The 14,926-nt window shown below is 36.8% G+C and overlaps 1 protein-coding gene across 22 annotated transcripts in view; it reads right to left on the minus strand.

Moving 5' to 3' along the window:
- The window catches only part of MAP2 (microtubule associated protein 2), a 310,676-nt gene that overhangs the window by 109,906 nt on the left and 185,844 nt on the right, over window positions 1-14,926 (minus strand). For all 22 annotated transcript variants that reach the window (XM_058439038.1, XM_058439032.1, XM_058439003.1 and 19 more), the window contains exon 4: window positions 654-730. The gene's annotated coding sequence lies outside the window, so the exon portion shown is untranslated. The remainder of the gene's footprint in view (window positions 1-653; window positions 731-14,926) is intronic.

Below are 14,926 nucleotides of genomic sequence, written 5' to 3' on the forward strand. Positions count from 1 at the left end.
ACCTGTTATGCATTTACAGCTCGTTCAGTAAATGCACTGTTATTTTTATTCCACAAATTTTGATAAAAACTACTCAAAATGTAGGAAAGTCTGATTGCTAGACATTTCTACCACAACATAAAACTACTCTCCTAATAACAGCTGGGGCTGGTGTTCTGTCCAGTGCCTGCTTCTAGAGCCATGTATGCAATCTCAGGTGAATCCCCGCATCCACCTGCCTCTCTCTCTGCCTCATGCCCCTAATCTATAAAATGGGGATGATCCCATATCTACCTCATAGAGCTGTTGTAAGAAGTAAATGAATTGATTTATGCAAATTAAGTCATGTAGGATCATGCTTGGCACGTAACAGGTACTGAAGAAATACTGTTGGCATCGTCAACCAAGGCAGGAGAGATGGGCTGAATTCAATCCTGATTTAAGAGAAGGAGCTTGTCATTTTCTTACTATCAAGTCAACTCAACACTATGAAGTGCTGTTTTAATAACACTGAATTTATTAGCTATAACTGTTCAAATATTAGAAATAACTATGTTATTTCTCCATTACTAAAATGAATTGTTACTTATTTAAAGATTTTAAAAAACAAAAGGTTAGCAAAGAGTTATTTTTCACAATTGTGGGTAACTCATTCAGAGTAGAGAGAGTCTTACCTATTCGAGGAAGTGGTAGAATATAAAGTTCGTTGTGTCGTGTTCTCAAAGGGTTGATAATATTTTCTGGCTTCTTTCTGTTAAAAAATAGAAAATTAATAGTTTAATCCCTGATCCATATACATTAATCACATCAAGTAGCTCAGCAACAGAATTCATCTTGTGGCTTTCTCTTTTTGTGTTTGGCAACTATGAGACTATGAGATGGATATCATCATGGTTCTTTACAGTGGTCATACACTGAGCATTTATCACTGGCTGGGAACTATCGCAGATAGAATAGAGCAGTGAAAATGCTAACTGCTGCATGCTTTTTCTCACTTTGAGAACCACTCCAATGGCACTTTATAGGTATTACATCCAAGGGAGAATAAATTTTTAAATTGTCTTCAGCTAATAAATAGCAGACAATCATATTTTCTCCCAAGAGAATACATTCATTCTAGTAAATCGTTAATTATATCCAGTAATCTTTAAAGGACTGGGCCTCCAGCCCAGTCTGCATTGATTCTCTCCAGCACAGGATGGAGAGGAATTTTTTAACAACTCATTAAATTTTCTCCGTGGAGTACTAAGCTTATTTTGACATTCAGAATCCTAAATGTCATTCTGGATTAGTAGTTCTGCTTCGGAACTCCACCTAGAACAATACAGAATACTTCTTACTGAAGTGGTACGTAGAAATAAACAGAATTACTAGAAAGCACGAGGCTTATTTTCTACTTCATAAGCCATTCAGGTGTAACCATCTTCATCTATAAAGAGGACTACAAAGGATGCATAATACATAACGGATTGCAGAACTGAGGGCCATTTTAAAGTCCAGCTCTCTTATACTAGGTGTCTAAATCTATGTATCTCCATGCGTTTATCAGGACCTGTGTGATTTTACTCCTGGTAGAGTGGACCCCATCATATCTTCTAGAAAGATGTTGCTCTGACTCAAACTCTGATACCTATTAACTCTTCTTTAAGACCTAGTAGGAAATGCAAGTTGGAAAGACAAGATGCATATGGCTCAATTCTTCTGTATGAACCTCTAAGGACCAATGTGTATATGGATATGAGCAGACACAAGTTTGATTCAAAAGCAAAAAATAAGGTCTGGGCCAGAGCTGTGTATGAAGTGCTTTTTACACGTGTTAGCTCATTTAATCTGTGAACATTTACACACAATGCACAGCAGCAAACAAGTCCTATTAGTACATATTAAAGTTAGAAAGTCTTAACATTTAAATAAACATTAAAAAATGTCTGCAGGCAAGAAGAAACATGGTAGAATTCTCCATTCCTGTAATAATTTGATAACTATTTTAAAAAGAAAGGTTTGACCGTCCAAATCTTTACATATAGCTTTTTTTTTCTTTAGTCCAGCTCAGTGGTTCTCACATTTGGAATATATATAACAGTATAATACAGAGTTCTGTGCACAATAACTTCAGACTATTTAGAGAATTTTTAAGGATAATTTTGATTATAAGCAAATTAAACCTTCTAAGTTGGTTTTAGAACTAAAGTAGAATGGTAGGCCAGCTCTGGAGCTTATTTGGATAGAAAGAGTCTTTGTGTACTTAACAAATGAATGCTGGAGAGAATACCTGTTTTATTTTCTCTTGAAATTATGTACTTTTCTTAAATTTCTTAAAGTGCCTGTTTTTTGTGCTTCGTCTTCATGATTTTTAAGTAAGCACACATGCATATGGGTAAGTGTGTGAGTACACATTCTATGCGTATGTCTTTTACCCTAGTAAAAATAAGAAAAAAAATGAATTTTATAAAATGTGAGTCAGTAAACTATGGTCCATGGGCCAGAACCATCCTGCTGCTGCCTGTTTTAAAAAATACAGTGCTTTTGGCACATAGCCACTCCCACGCACTTCCACGTTGTATATGGCTGCTTTCATGCCATAATGCCAGACTTGAATGGTTCTGACAGACTATATGGCCTGCAAAGCTCAAAACATTTACTATCTGGCCATTTACAGAAAACATTTAACTTACCTGTTATCAAAGAGCATGTTCATTATTTGAGTAATATTAAAAACAACACTAAAAAAAAATCCTGTCTTTTAGTCTTTCCAAAAATTAACTTGGTAGTTACATATGAATGAAAGTGAAATTCCAACCCTAAATACTTAAAAGCTTATTTCATCCCGAAAGAATTGGGAAATTATTGGCCAAAGGATGAGACGATTATTAAAAAATTCAGGGTACTCAATACCTATCAGTCATAAAAAGAATGGCCCATTTTCACATAAGCTTGACTTTTATGAGGTTTTGTTTATTATAAAAAATAGAAATAACTATAATTTTCTAGACTTTATGAGAACGAGATACATGCTCTCTGGGATTTATTTTTAAAGAGCAACTTATGGCCTATTCCACAAGGTATACAAAATTTTAAATTAACATAGGGTAGTTAGAAGTGATCATTTTTACCCATATAAATAGCATTAAATAACATTAATTTTTTTTCAACATTAACAACATAGTTTTAGCATTAGATTCATTATATAGAGTGGCTGCAACATGCCTAAAATAATATTAGCAAACATTTATACATAATTTATTGTCTGCCAGACAATGATCCAAGCACTTCATATATATTAAGTAATTTATTCCTCACCATCATCCTCTATTATTGTCCCCACTTTACAAATGAGAAAACAGGCCAAGAGAGTTTAAGTGTCCTTCCCAGCATCACAAGGCTAGAAAGTGCCCAAATCTTTTAGCTACATAGCAACTCCACAGACACTGAGAATTGGTTTTGGGTCTTCAACTCTGGCTAGAGACAATTTTGAGCCTAAGGGCTTGTGGCTTCTCTGAGGAATGATATTACACTGATGGCAACTTTTAATTTACTAGAATTACCTACAAAGTACTTTTTTTACTCAGCATATTCAGCTTCTTGAACAAATTGTAGTATACTCAGCCACAGTTCTGCCTCCCATTATATCATTCCATTATTTCCACCAGCTTGCTTATGCTACCTTCCAGAACCTTTTAGAGCCAGATATGAACGCTGTTGAGAATCATGACTTACAACACATGACGAAGTCAACTGGTTAACAATTGTATTTGCGAGTTAGCCTACTCAAGGCAGAGAATAGGACGTACACTGCACACTGGCATCACAAAGTAAGCTGAGTAAATCATTTAATGAGGAACCCAAAATAATTGTTCAGCTATAAACAAAGTCAGCTTTTATCAGCTGGTTACTCCGTAAAATAAGATATGCATGCAATGTGCTTAGGCTGCATATATGTTTGGCTGTTCTCATATTTATGTCCAAGTTATTTGCTACCTACAGCATTGAGGCTATAATGATAAATTCATGCAGATTTTCAGAGTCTTCTGGAGAAAATGTTGCCATGTTGTGGTTTTCTCAACTGCTGTAAGAACTCAGGTTTTATTAAACAACAAAGTCATCGAGATAAAATCTTCCCTGGATTGTTGAGCCGGGATATACTCTTTAGTTTCCTTTGAAACACATTCTAAGTATCATTTAGTTTTTAAATCTCATGTTTGATAGACTTTGCCAGATAAGCAAAATATCAGCTGGGCGTGGTGGCTCATGCCTGTAATCCTAGCACTTTGGGAGGCTGAGGAGGGTGGATCACCTGAGGTCAGAAGTTCAAGACCAGTCTGGCCAACATGGCAAAACCCCCTCTCTATTAAAAATACAAAAATTAGCTGGGCATGGTGGTGCATGCCTGTAATCCCAGCTACTCAGGAAGCTGAGGAAAGAGAATCACTTGAACCCGAGAGGCAGAGGTTGCAGTGAGCCGAGATAGTGCCATTGAGCAAGATCTCTCTTCTCAAAAAAAAAAAAAAAAAAAAAAAAAATCTCGTGCCTGAATTGTGAATCCTGTTTCTTTCTTTCTTTCTTTCTTTCTTTCTGTCTTTCTTTCTTTGGTTTCACCCTTGTTGCCCAGGCTGCCAGGCTAGAGTGCAATGGCATGATCTCGGCTCACTGCAACCTCTGCCTCGAGGGTTCAAGTGATTCTTATGCCTCAGCCCCCTGAGTAGCTAGGATTACAGGCATGTGCCACCATGCCCAGCTAAGTTTTGTACTTCTAGTAGAGACAAGGTTTCACCATGTTGGTCAGGCTGGTCTTGAACTCCTGACCTCAGGTGATCCATCCACTTTGGCCTCCTAAGGTGCTAGGATTACAGGTGTGAGCCACCAAGCCTGGCCTCCGAATAGTGTTTCTAAAGGCTAAGCTTAACCTCAACGACTAGCATTAGGCTATTCAGTCAATTCTCAAATAAACAACAATAACATTGTACTCCACCTCCACTATCAATCTGACCTACCAAGATTTTGAGCAATTCATGTAATTTAATGCACTTGTCCAGGATAACAATATTTTAGCTATTGAAGACTGAATGTCCAAAACAGTTGGGAAAACATCCATTATTCAAGCAGTCTTTTAAATAGGAGAGCAGATGCCAACATAAAATCATTTAGTCTAACATGCTACTAAACCATTTCTACTCCCTAATGTGCTTATTATAGAATTAGTTATCTACTTATTTGTGAGTAGAAGGAAGTCATAGTGTCCCAAAGGCACTGATAATTGAAAATGTCAGAGAATGATCTTTCTTTCTTGGAGCTTTTGTCAAAGTTCCTTTTAAGAGAAACTTATGTTTCTTGCAAAGGAAACTTATTTCAAAATATAACTTGAAAGGATTAAGAGCTGTTAGCAAATTCCTATGCAAATAACATATGGTCTTCAGTGGAGCAGAGAACTTGGGTAAGGTAGACAGTAAGAATTATCTCCTTTCATCTCTAAACCCAGAAGCTCTAGGCTATTGTAGAGGACTAATGGGCTGGGTTAAGCTGATTTAGTAGAAATGATCCAGTCTTGTCTGAAGCATCTCAACATAATTCAAGGCAGTAAAAATAGTATACAAGTAGGTGAAGGATAAACAATTAGATTAGTCAGAAAAGTAAGGCTTAAGTCTCAGAGGCTTTACACAATAAAGGTTATAACCTGTTTACACAAATCCTGAGGTGAGTAGGAAGACTCTCCAGGCCACTTCTCTCTCATGCAGTGATGGAGCTCTCTAGGTACATCCTTCTTGTGGCTCAACTACAGCCTTCAGGATTACAGCAGCAGCGAAAGAAGACATCTGGAGGGCTGAGCACAGGCTCTTAAATGCCTTAATGAGGAAGTGACACACATCACCTCCTCTTACAGCCCACTGTACTGAACATGTTGCTTAAATGCAAGGGGTGGAGAAACATGGGGGATAAATGGATATCTGATATCTGGTGAGCAATAAATATCTCCATCTCAAGGATGAATGGGTATGATAGGATGGGTCCTGTAGCTATGCTAGGATTCTTCCTTGTTGACAAAGGTTGAAAATAAATAACAATGCTTGGTGATATCAGCTTAAAACTTACTTTGCTAAATTGTTAGCTTATGCTGACTGTGATTAAATATATATACATATAAATAAATTTTTTTTATAAATAAAATATGAATTGGCACTGCAATATAGGGAACATTGAGCAGCAATGGGGCACATTTGTCAGTAGTTTTGCTTATTTATATACTACACTGCTGTTTTCTGCTCAGCATCAGAATATAGCTGAAGAAATGTAACACTCCTTGACAGAAAGCCATCTGTTCATTTGTCTCTAAGTTGCATACAAAACACCAAACTTTTATTTATTATTTATTCAATTAGCAGATAAAATTATATATATTTATCATGTATAATATAATGTTTTGAAATATGTATACATTGTAGAATGGCTAAATCAAGCTTGATATCATATGTATTACCTCACATAGTTGTCATTTTTTTGTGGTAAGAACATTTACAATCTATTCTGTTAGCATTTTTCAAGAATACAATATATTGTTATTAACTACAGTCACCATATTGTATAATAGATCTCTTGAATTTACTTCCCCTATCAAACAGAAACTTTGTTACCTTTGAGCAACATCTCCGCAGCATACCCCCAACATCACTGCCACAGCTCCTGATAACCACCACTCTACTGTCTACTTCTATGAGATCAAGATTTCACACACAAGTAAGACCATGAGGAATTTGTCTTTCTGTGTCTGTCTTATTTCATGTAACATAATGTCCTCCAGGTTTATCCAAGTAGTTGCAAATTTTTTTCTTTGTTATGGCTGAATGATATTTCATTATGTATATATCCCATATTTTCTTGATCCATTCATCAGTTGATGGACACAGGTTGATTCCATATCTTGGCTATTGTGAATAATGTTGCAATCAACATAGGAGTGTAGATATCTCTTTGACATTTGATTTCAGTTTCTTTGGATATATATCCAGTAGTGGGATTGCTGGATCATATGGTAGTTCTATTTTTAATTTTTCGAAGAACCACCAAACTGTTCTCCATAATGGCTGTACTAATTTATATTTCCATCAATAGTGGGCAAGTGTCTCCTTTTCTCCACATTCTCTCCAACACATATATTGTCTTTTTGATAATAGCCATTCAAACAGAACACCAATCTTTAAAAAATGGTAGAATAAATTAATGCAGGTACCCAGGTTCATGTGGTAGGAGAAAAATATTGGAGAGAGGCTCAAAGGAAATTGAGCAGGTTCACATGTTGTCATAAGACTTATCTTGCCGGGATACCACTTAGTGATTTATTAGTAGCTGTCATGGTCAAAATTATTTTTTCAAAATGACAAAATCTAAATTTCTCAGCTTAGCCTCAAGGACGTTTGTACTGTGACTACAATGTATTCATCCTGAACTTTCTACTGTTAAAAACCCTCACATTTTCTTAGACTAGTTCTTTTGCAGAACTATTAATTCCATCTTTATATTTTTCTCCTCTCCTGCAAGGTCCTCTTCTTTCTCTTTCTCTCTGCCTGTCCTCCCCTGCTCCTTTTGCCTCTTCCTTCCTCTAGATTTTTCAACTCCTTATTTAACTGAAATGTTCTCCATGAACTCTTCAATTCCCCAACCATGACAGTAATGTTTCTTTCACTGATGTATGGTTCTTGTTTCTTATATTTATTTGATATTCATGTAAACTACGATATATAGTTAATTAAGCCTTCTTGAAATTGTAAGAAATTCATGTCCCTGACCTTTTTTCTGCTTTATTTCAATTCTAAAAGCCATTAGTATTTATTAAATATATAAACTACTTTTTGATAGTATTTTGAATTTAAAATAAAAACATATGCAGGATAAAAATGCTAAACCATATACGTACACAATAGACTTCAAACGATGCTGTCAAAGTGTCTCTGAAGAGTTATTAATTTATACCCTTTGTGGACTGTATTATATCCTCCCCCACCCCCAACATTCATATATTGAAGTCCTTACTGCTAATGTGATTATATTTGGAGATAAGGCCTTTAGGAAGGTTATTAAGGTTAGATGAGGTCATAAAGGTAGGGCTCTAATCCAATAGGACTGAGTCCTTATAAGAAGAGGAGGAGACACCAGATCTCCTTTTCTCTCCATGAGCACAAAGAAGCAAAGAGTCTCTCTTTGACCAAACTTTAGCCAGGCTTCTCTGAGCCCTCTTCTTAACTAGAAGACTTGACTTTGGCTCCTTTGGATTCTTGGAGCAAGAACCTAAAATCAGTTTAGAAAGAATCCCCCACCCTTGACATTTGATCACGCTGGGTATCTGATTGAGTTTCTTATCCCCCAGCTTTGACGTGTGTGTCTTTGGTCTGCCTTCAGCAAGAATCTGATTAGGTAGGTTTGGCAAGAATCAACCTACACTTGATGTCTCTTGGTAATTTTTCATCCATAACCTCTTCACTCTGCTCATTGGCTAACGTTGGGGCTCAGAAAACAATAACCCAAAATGAACGCCTAGGAAGCAGTTTCTTTCTGATCTTCTGCTGTCCTTTTGTCTGTCTCTAGGTCTCATTCTTCTCCAACACAAGTCATAGAAACTAGAATCCCTGTTCCTTAAGGTGGGTCATAGAAACCAGAGCGCTCTTTTCCCAAAGTCAGCCATAAAACCTAAAAATATCATTATGACTCCCCACACTGTATCCCCTATCCCGCCTTTCTGTGTAAGAGTTTGCCATAAAGAAATGCTTTGATCTACCTTATTTAATGGAAGGAAGGAATGTTGCACAGAGGCCATGAAGAATCTGAACAGACAGGTCTTGCTAGGTCCCGCTGCCTAGTCTATAATTATGAGATAATATCCTTTTTGTCCAATCATATTTCTACATGGCTGCCCATGCTTCATTGAACCTAAGCCCCCCAGCCTGTGGTGTTCTTTATGGCAGGCTGGGCAGACTAATACATACCCATCCCACTGTCTATTTTCAGACACTATCACTAACAATGCATATTGTGTATTTGTTTAATGTCTGCCCCACTCCACCCCAACTAATGTGTATACTCTAGAAAGACAGTGACTGTTTTCTTATTACACTACACCCCCTGTTTGGTAGCAAATACTTGTTCAGTAACTATTCAACCAATGAATGAACAGCTGAGAGACGTATTGCAAAAAATGGAAAGGTGTGCTCAGTACTGGTTAACTTTGTGTAGATGAGCTCCTCTGTTATAAGCAATGAAATCTTGTTATACTCTGCTTAATGCTTCCCTGATTTTAAGTGGGTTAGTAAAGGTCTAATGAATGAGTTAATGAATGATGTAGTTTATTTTCCTAACCATTCTGACTAGGAATTAATCAAATTTGGTCTCTGAAGTAAAAAGAACTCAAACTTTAGATAATAGAAGCTGAACTTGAACACTTACTGGCTGTGTAATATTGGGTAAGCCTTCTAACTTTTTGGATCATCACTGTTAGCAATAAAATTGATGTAGGATTTTTCTTCTTGATCACTTTGCAAGCTGGGGACCCCAGGCCAGTGATGCCCCACCCGGGCCTCACTTGGCCATGCTTGTGTGTGCCAGGTCACCTGTGTTATAGCTGGTACCTCTGTTTGGTGGTTCCCAAGCTCTTGTACCACGCCCAAGAAGAAGGATGATACACAGCAGGACATTGAAGGGTGGAGAGGGAGAAGAATTTTATTGAGCAATGAAAATAGCTTTCAGTGGACAGGGGATGTGGGATAGGGGAGGAATGGTGCCCTCACCCGCGTGTGGGAAAGTTCTGCCTGTCTGGCTGGGTCTGGGCCTTTTATGAACTCAGAATGGGGAGTGTGTGCTGATTGATTTGCGAGTATGCAGAAAAGCTTAAAGTGAAGATACCACTCAAAGGAGGGCATGATAGCATAGAAAAATCAATTAGGAAAGAGTAGGTATATGTAAAATAGGTGAAGGGTAGGCACAAATCAGAGGAAAGCACACTAAACAGGAACACAAGTTCTCAATCCAGTCAGAGGATTTAACTTGTAGCTTGGCTTTCAGGCTTTTTGCTGTCTTTGGCTTGGAGGTGGCGTTTCACCGGGGACCTGCCCGTATCTGCCTAGGCATTTGGCTGCCTCCTGCCACTCTCAAAATGAAGACTATTAATGAAACGTCCCCTATTGTCATTGTAAGGATTACATAAAGTTATATGTTTGGAAAAATGCTTTGACAATTGTGGAAAACTGCAAAGTGTCAATATCAGTCTTTAAATGATATTTTCTTTTACCACTTAGCACTACTTTATTATCTCATGAAGAAACTAGTTATTAACTTGAGCAGAAACCCTATGGTTATTTTAATCTGTGGTTTCTTGGCTTCAGCTCTTCTCTTGAGTTTTGCTTAACATCTAAAAGCCTTTTGTAAGGTTCTTAAGACATGAGGTTGTCTTTGAGAAGGATTGTGGCAGAGAATGCATTTCACTCACTAATAGCCTTGAGTTCACCTGCTGGGAGCCATCTGTCAACCTGCAGCCACATACAGAGATTTCACTGAAGAGGCATTTGGCTGAACACAGGGGACAGAGCACCAGGCTATTTTTGAGGTCAACGTGAGCATTCAGATTCCAGCTGTGGTCTATAGAAACTGAAATTCAGCTGACTGATGATGTTTTTTGCCTGAGCTCCACACCCTCTGACATTCCTGATTGTGGATAATTTGGAAAGGCATGCATTTAGGAAAGGGGACCACACCAGAGAGAGGGAAATACAGGCTGTGCTACAGTCATCTGACCAGAAAAATGAAATTCTGACAAATCTACTTTTAGCATGAAAAGCTAAAAGCTCTAGAAGCAGAGGAAGTTCATCAACTCACTGGAGTATTGCGGAAGAGTTTACAATTAAGGGTGATCTCCAGCTGATCTGAGTTCTTCATCTTCTGCTGCATGTTGTTCAAGAGGCAATGCACGATCACTTAATTAGCACAGTGGGGACTAAGCTGGCACCCTCCCCTCCCCCTTCTGTGATGCTAATGTGAAATATCTTTTCTTCCTCCCCAAATTATTTTCTTAACAGTGGAAGCCAACATTTTATTACTAAAGCGATTGCTTGTAATAACCCATTTTAAAAAGTGAGTTTCTCTTAATTGAGTGAGAATATTACTTACTGGCTCAGAAAATATATCGACATAAAAGCAAGCCTTGAAATATATCTCAATCTATAATGTTATCACTCTCAAGTGTTCTGGAAATTCTATAACCATATTCCTGAGTGCATAATACAATTATTCTCACATCAATAATCTTGGAAATATACATGATGATATACCATTAAGATTTTACCAAAGAAAGGTGGGGGACTTGGCATAGAGATTGCTGGAAACAAAAACAAAGAAGAGGTTGCCTCCCTATAAATAGGAGGCAAAGGAAGAATAGATGAATCATCTATTGGGGGTTTCTTTTAAGATGTTTTCCCCGTTCTTCCGTTATTCAGTCAGTGGCCATGCAATTCCCCATCCTTTGTGCTCTTTTCAGAAGGATGTTCTATTATTATGTTGTATTTAATTGGCTTAGATTTAAGTAAATAGGCACCACTGAGATGAGGGGTAGTCAGAATGGAGGAAGGAGGAGTGCAGAAATCAACACAGGAGGAGGAGCACAAAGAGACAGAAACTGCAGAGTGGGGAGGACACCAGAGAACCCGGGCATTGCACAGTATTGAAAAGCTTTCATCTAAAGCTCCTAGTAGCCACTTAATGTCTATAATTAAGCCACATGTGTCTGATTTATACAAAAACATAAAAATAAGATTAAAGCCTGGGCTTAAAAACACAGCAAGTGAGCCAATGAGGTTGCAAATATTCCAGCTGCTCTAATTATTGTTGTTCCAGAGGAATGTGAGGGCTGTTGACTCCTTGCTTGGGTTACCCTGGGCTCGTCTGGGACTACATCAGCTACCTTTGGTATCTGCAGGCACAAAAGTTTGCTTCAGAGGTAGGTTTCAACCTCACACTGTTAGAATGTTTTTTAGAGCTATGTTAAGCCAATGAATAGTTGACAGACTTCAAAATGTTTTATCTTTTAAAATTGTGGCTCTGAATAACTATACTACAATAAAAAAGTCCCACTCTGAGTCTTTGAGTGGTCTAATTCCAAGACTCCAAGTGTAGAGCTGTTCTCCACTAGCCCCACTGAGCTCCTTGATCCATCTGGGGCCTTCCCAAAACTGCAAGGCCAGCAACCTGCACTGTGGGCTCCCCCCAGCAACTAGTGACTTGCATGATTTCACCTTTCGCAGGGGCTTTTGGCTCTAAGGAAGATTTTGGAGGCACTTTCTTAATGAAGGACTACAGATCCTGTAGTTTAGTGAGTTTTGTTTTCTTTTGTTTATGATTTTATTTTTGCCATTTCACATTCATTCAATTTCCTAATGTTAATTCCAAACAGAGAGCCATTCAGCTAGAAGAAAACTCATGCAGCTATAGAAAACAGATTAAAAAGTAAATAAATCAATAAATAAAAATAAAAATAAAAAACATGTTAAGAGACTGGAAGCCATTTGTGGCTTTCTCTTTGCCTCATGTTTTGGGTGGTTCTATCTAGTTAGCATAAACAGAATATGTTTTCCCTATGCACAGCAAGTCTACTTCAAGCTCTTAAAGTACTCTCACTGATTGTCTGGAGATCAACTGATGCGCACGGCGGGGGTAAGAGAACCTGATCTAATAGAAGGTAATCTTAGCAATACTCTCCAAGAATTTATTACAGTAGCAAGCAGCCATGAATGGGCCATGTTTCATTAGATCCTGACATAACTTTGAAATAACACTAAAACCAGAATACAGATTTCTACTGTGTTAATAAGAAAACATAACGCCACTGCTAAAACAAAAGATAAGGATCCTTAACTATCCAAAGGAAGTTATAGCATTTTCTGTCCTTAAATAAGATTTCCTGTAAAACTTGTTCTAATACTATGTTTCCATGTCATAGAGAAGTTGACGCATGACCAAAAAAGACATTTGCATTCATTTCCCAAAATATTCTCAAATATTGATCAGCTATAGCATCACCTAAAAGTCTTGAAATAATGTATTTAATAGTTCTCTCATTTATTACTTGCTATAGCTGCCGGCTGAATAGCACTTTTCAACAGCATCATTAAGAAATATTATTTCTGCTGTTATATGGCAGCTGACAAACTCAGTTACCACAGGCCCAGAAAAAAATTCTGGCTCCCAATTTCCTGAAGAGTTGGTTTTTAGCATTATATAAAGGAACGATCTTTCCTCTTACATAATTTGAATTAAAATCATTTTTTCATAAAGAAATAAACTGTGAAGATATTTTAGAAGAAATCAGTGTTATTGTGATAAAGTCACCTTAAAGTCAAATTAAATTTTTTTAACCCCTGACTTCATTACTGAAATGCAAATATTTCAAAATTATAACTAGAAACTAGATATAAACAAATAACTAGAAAACTTGTATCTTTTCACTCTCAAAATATTTTATGAATAGACCACATTATAATGGCAAAGAGCTCTTTTCTAGTAAAGGCCTATAAAATAGAGTTGATTTCAGAATTTGTTTTTAAATTCAACGGTTTTATTATTAATGCCCAATAAAGGGGCTGCATGAAATGAAATGCAATTCATGTGATACAGCACACACATATCACAGAGCCATCTCTCTTGGGTAAAATGCTTATTAAAGCTCATGTCTTAAAGCAACCTAACAGACCTGTCTTTTTCCAGCTGCTTTAAGGAGTTACATGGAGTTTTATTTATTTACTTATTTATTTCTGGTAGTGATACATGCTAATAGGTTTTAGGGTTACTTTACTGTAATATTTTGTTTTTTCTTTATATTCCCTCCTTGTTAAATTGTAACAATTTGGAGCAAATTTTTCTCATTTTCACACTTTTTCTGCCTGTAAAGTGTTACCTCTGAGAGCTTCTTTTAGAAAGTGTCAGACAGTTGTGCTTGGCGAGGGAGGCTCATGTGTTATACTTTATTCTTTATAAATCTTTAACTTTGTTGATGATCATGGGTTTCAGTGGATGTTGACTGACACTGTTATGGACTCATATAACTCCACTCTCTAAAAGAAGCTTTCTTTTCCTGGGTACTTCTTACAGTAGGGAACTAGCAGTAGGTAACTTACAGCAGTTACAGCAAGAGGCTTTATGACAGAGTATAAACAAAGTCAGATCTCTATGTGGCCAGTTATTTAATTTCATTGGTCCATAATTTCTTCATCTTTAAATTGTAAATTATATTATATATATATATATTTTTTCAGTGTGTATTACATGGTACTATTATGATATAACTAATGTATAAATTTGTTTTTTCAAAACACTGAACAGAGAAAGAATGTTGTTACTTACTATGTTACCTTTCCAAACATGTGTTGACACCAAAATCACCTGGGATCCTGGTTAAAAATCCAGAGTTCAGAGTTCTATTCCAGGGATTCTGATTCCAAATGTCTGTAGTGGGTCCAGGAATCTACATTCCTCGCAAGTGCTCAATATAATCCCTGAGTATGATCTAAGGTCCATAATTTTAAAAAAAGAGAATATTGTTTTCAAGATATTAGCTTATATAATAGCTGTTAGTTTAAATATTTGGTGTCGTTTGTAACTGTATAGGTTTAAACTTCTCTAAGTAGTATAAAAAGTGACCAAATATTTTTTCCTAGTAACTTATAGATTATTTTCCACTCTCAAAAACCCTAGTTTTTAACTTTTTTTGTGTATAATAGACTCTTTGTAGAATTTAATGAAAGCTTTGGATTCATGCCCATGCAGGCATGACCTTTATTTTTTACAAAAGCTTTATATTATTTTTACAAAAGCTTCCTGGGTCCCATTCATATAGTGCCTGAGGGGAATGGTTCTCAAGTCAAAAGCACTTAGGCTAAAGAATTAGGCATTAGCTAATTGGAATTTAGAGAATGGTTTC

The sequence above is a fragment of the Hylobates moloch genome, unplaced genomic scaffold (genome assembly GCF_009828535.3).
Source record: "Hylobates moloch isolate HMO894 unplaced genomic scaffold, HMol_V3 SCAFFOLD_1, whole genome shotgun sequence".
NCBI classification, from domain to species: domain Eukaryota; kingdom Metazoa; phylum Chordata; class Mammalia; order Primates; family Hylobatidae; genus Hylobates; species Hylobates moloch.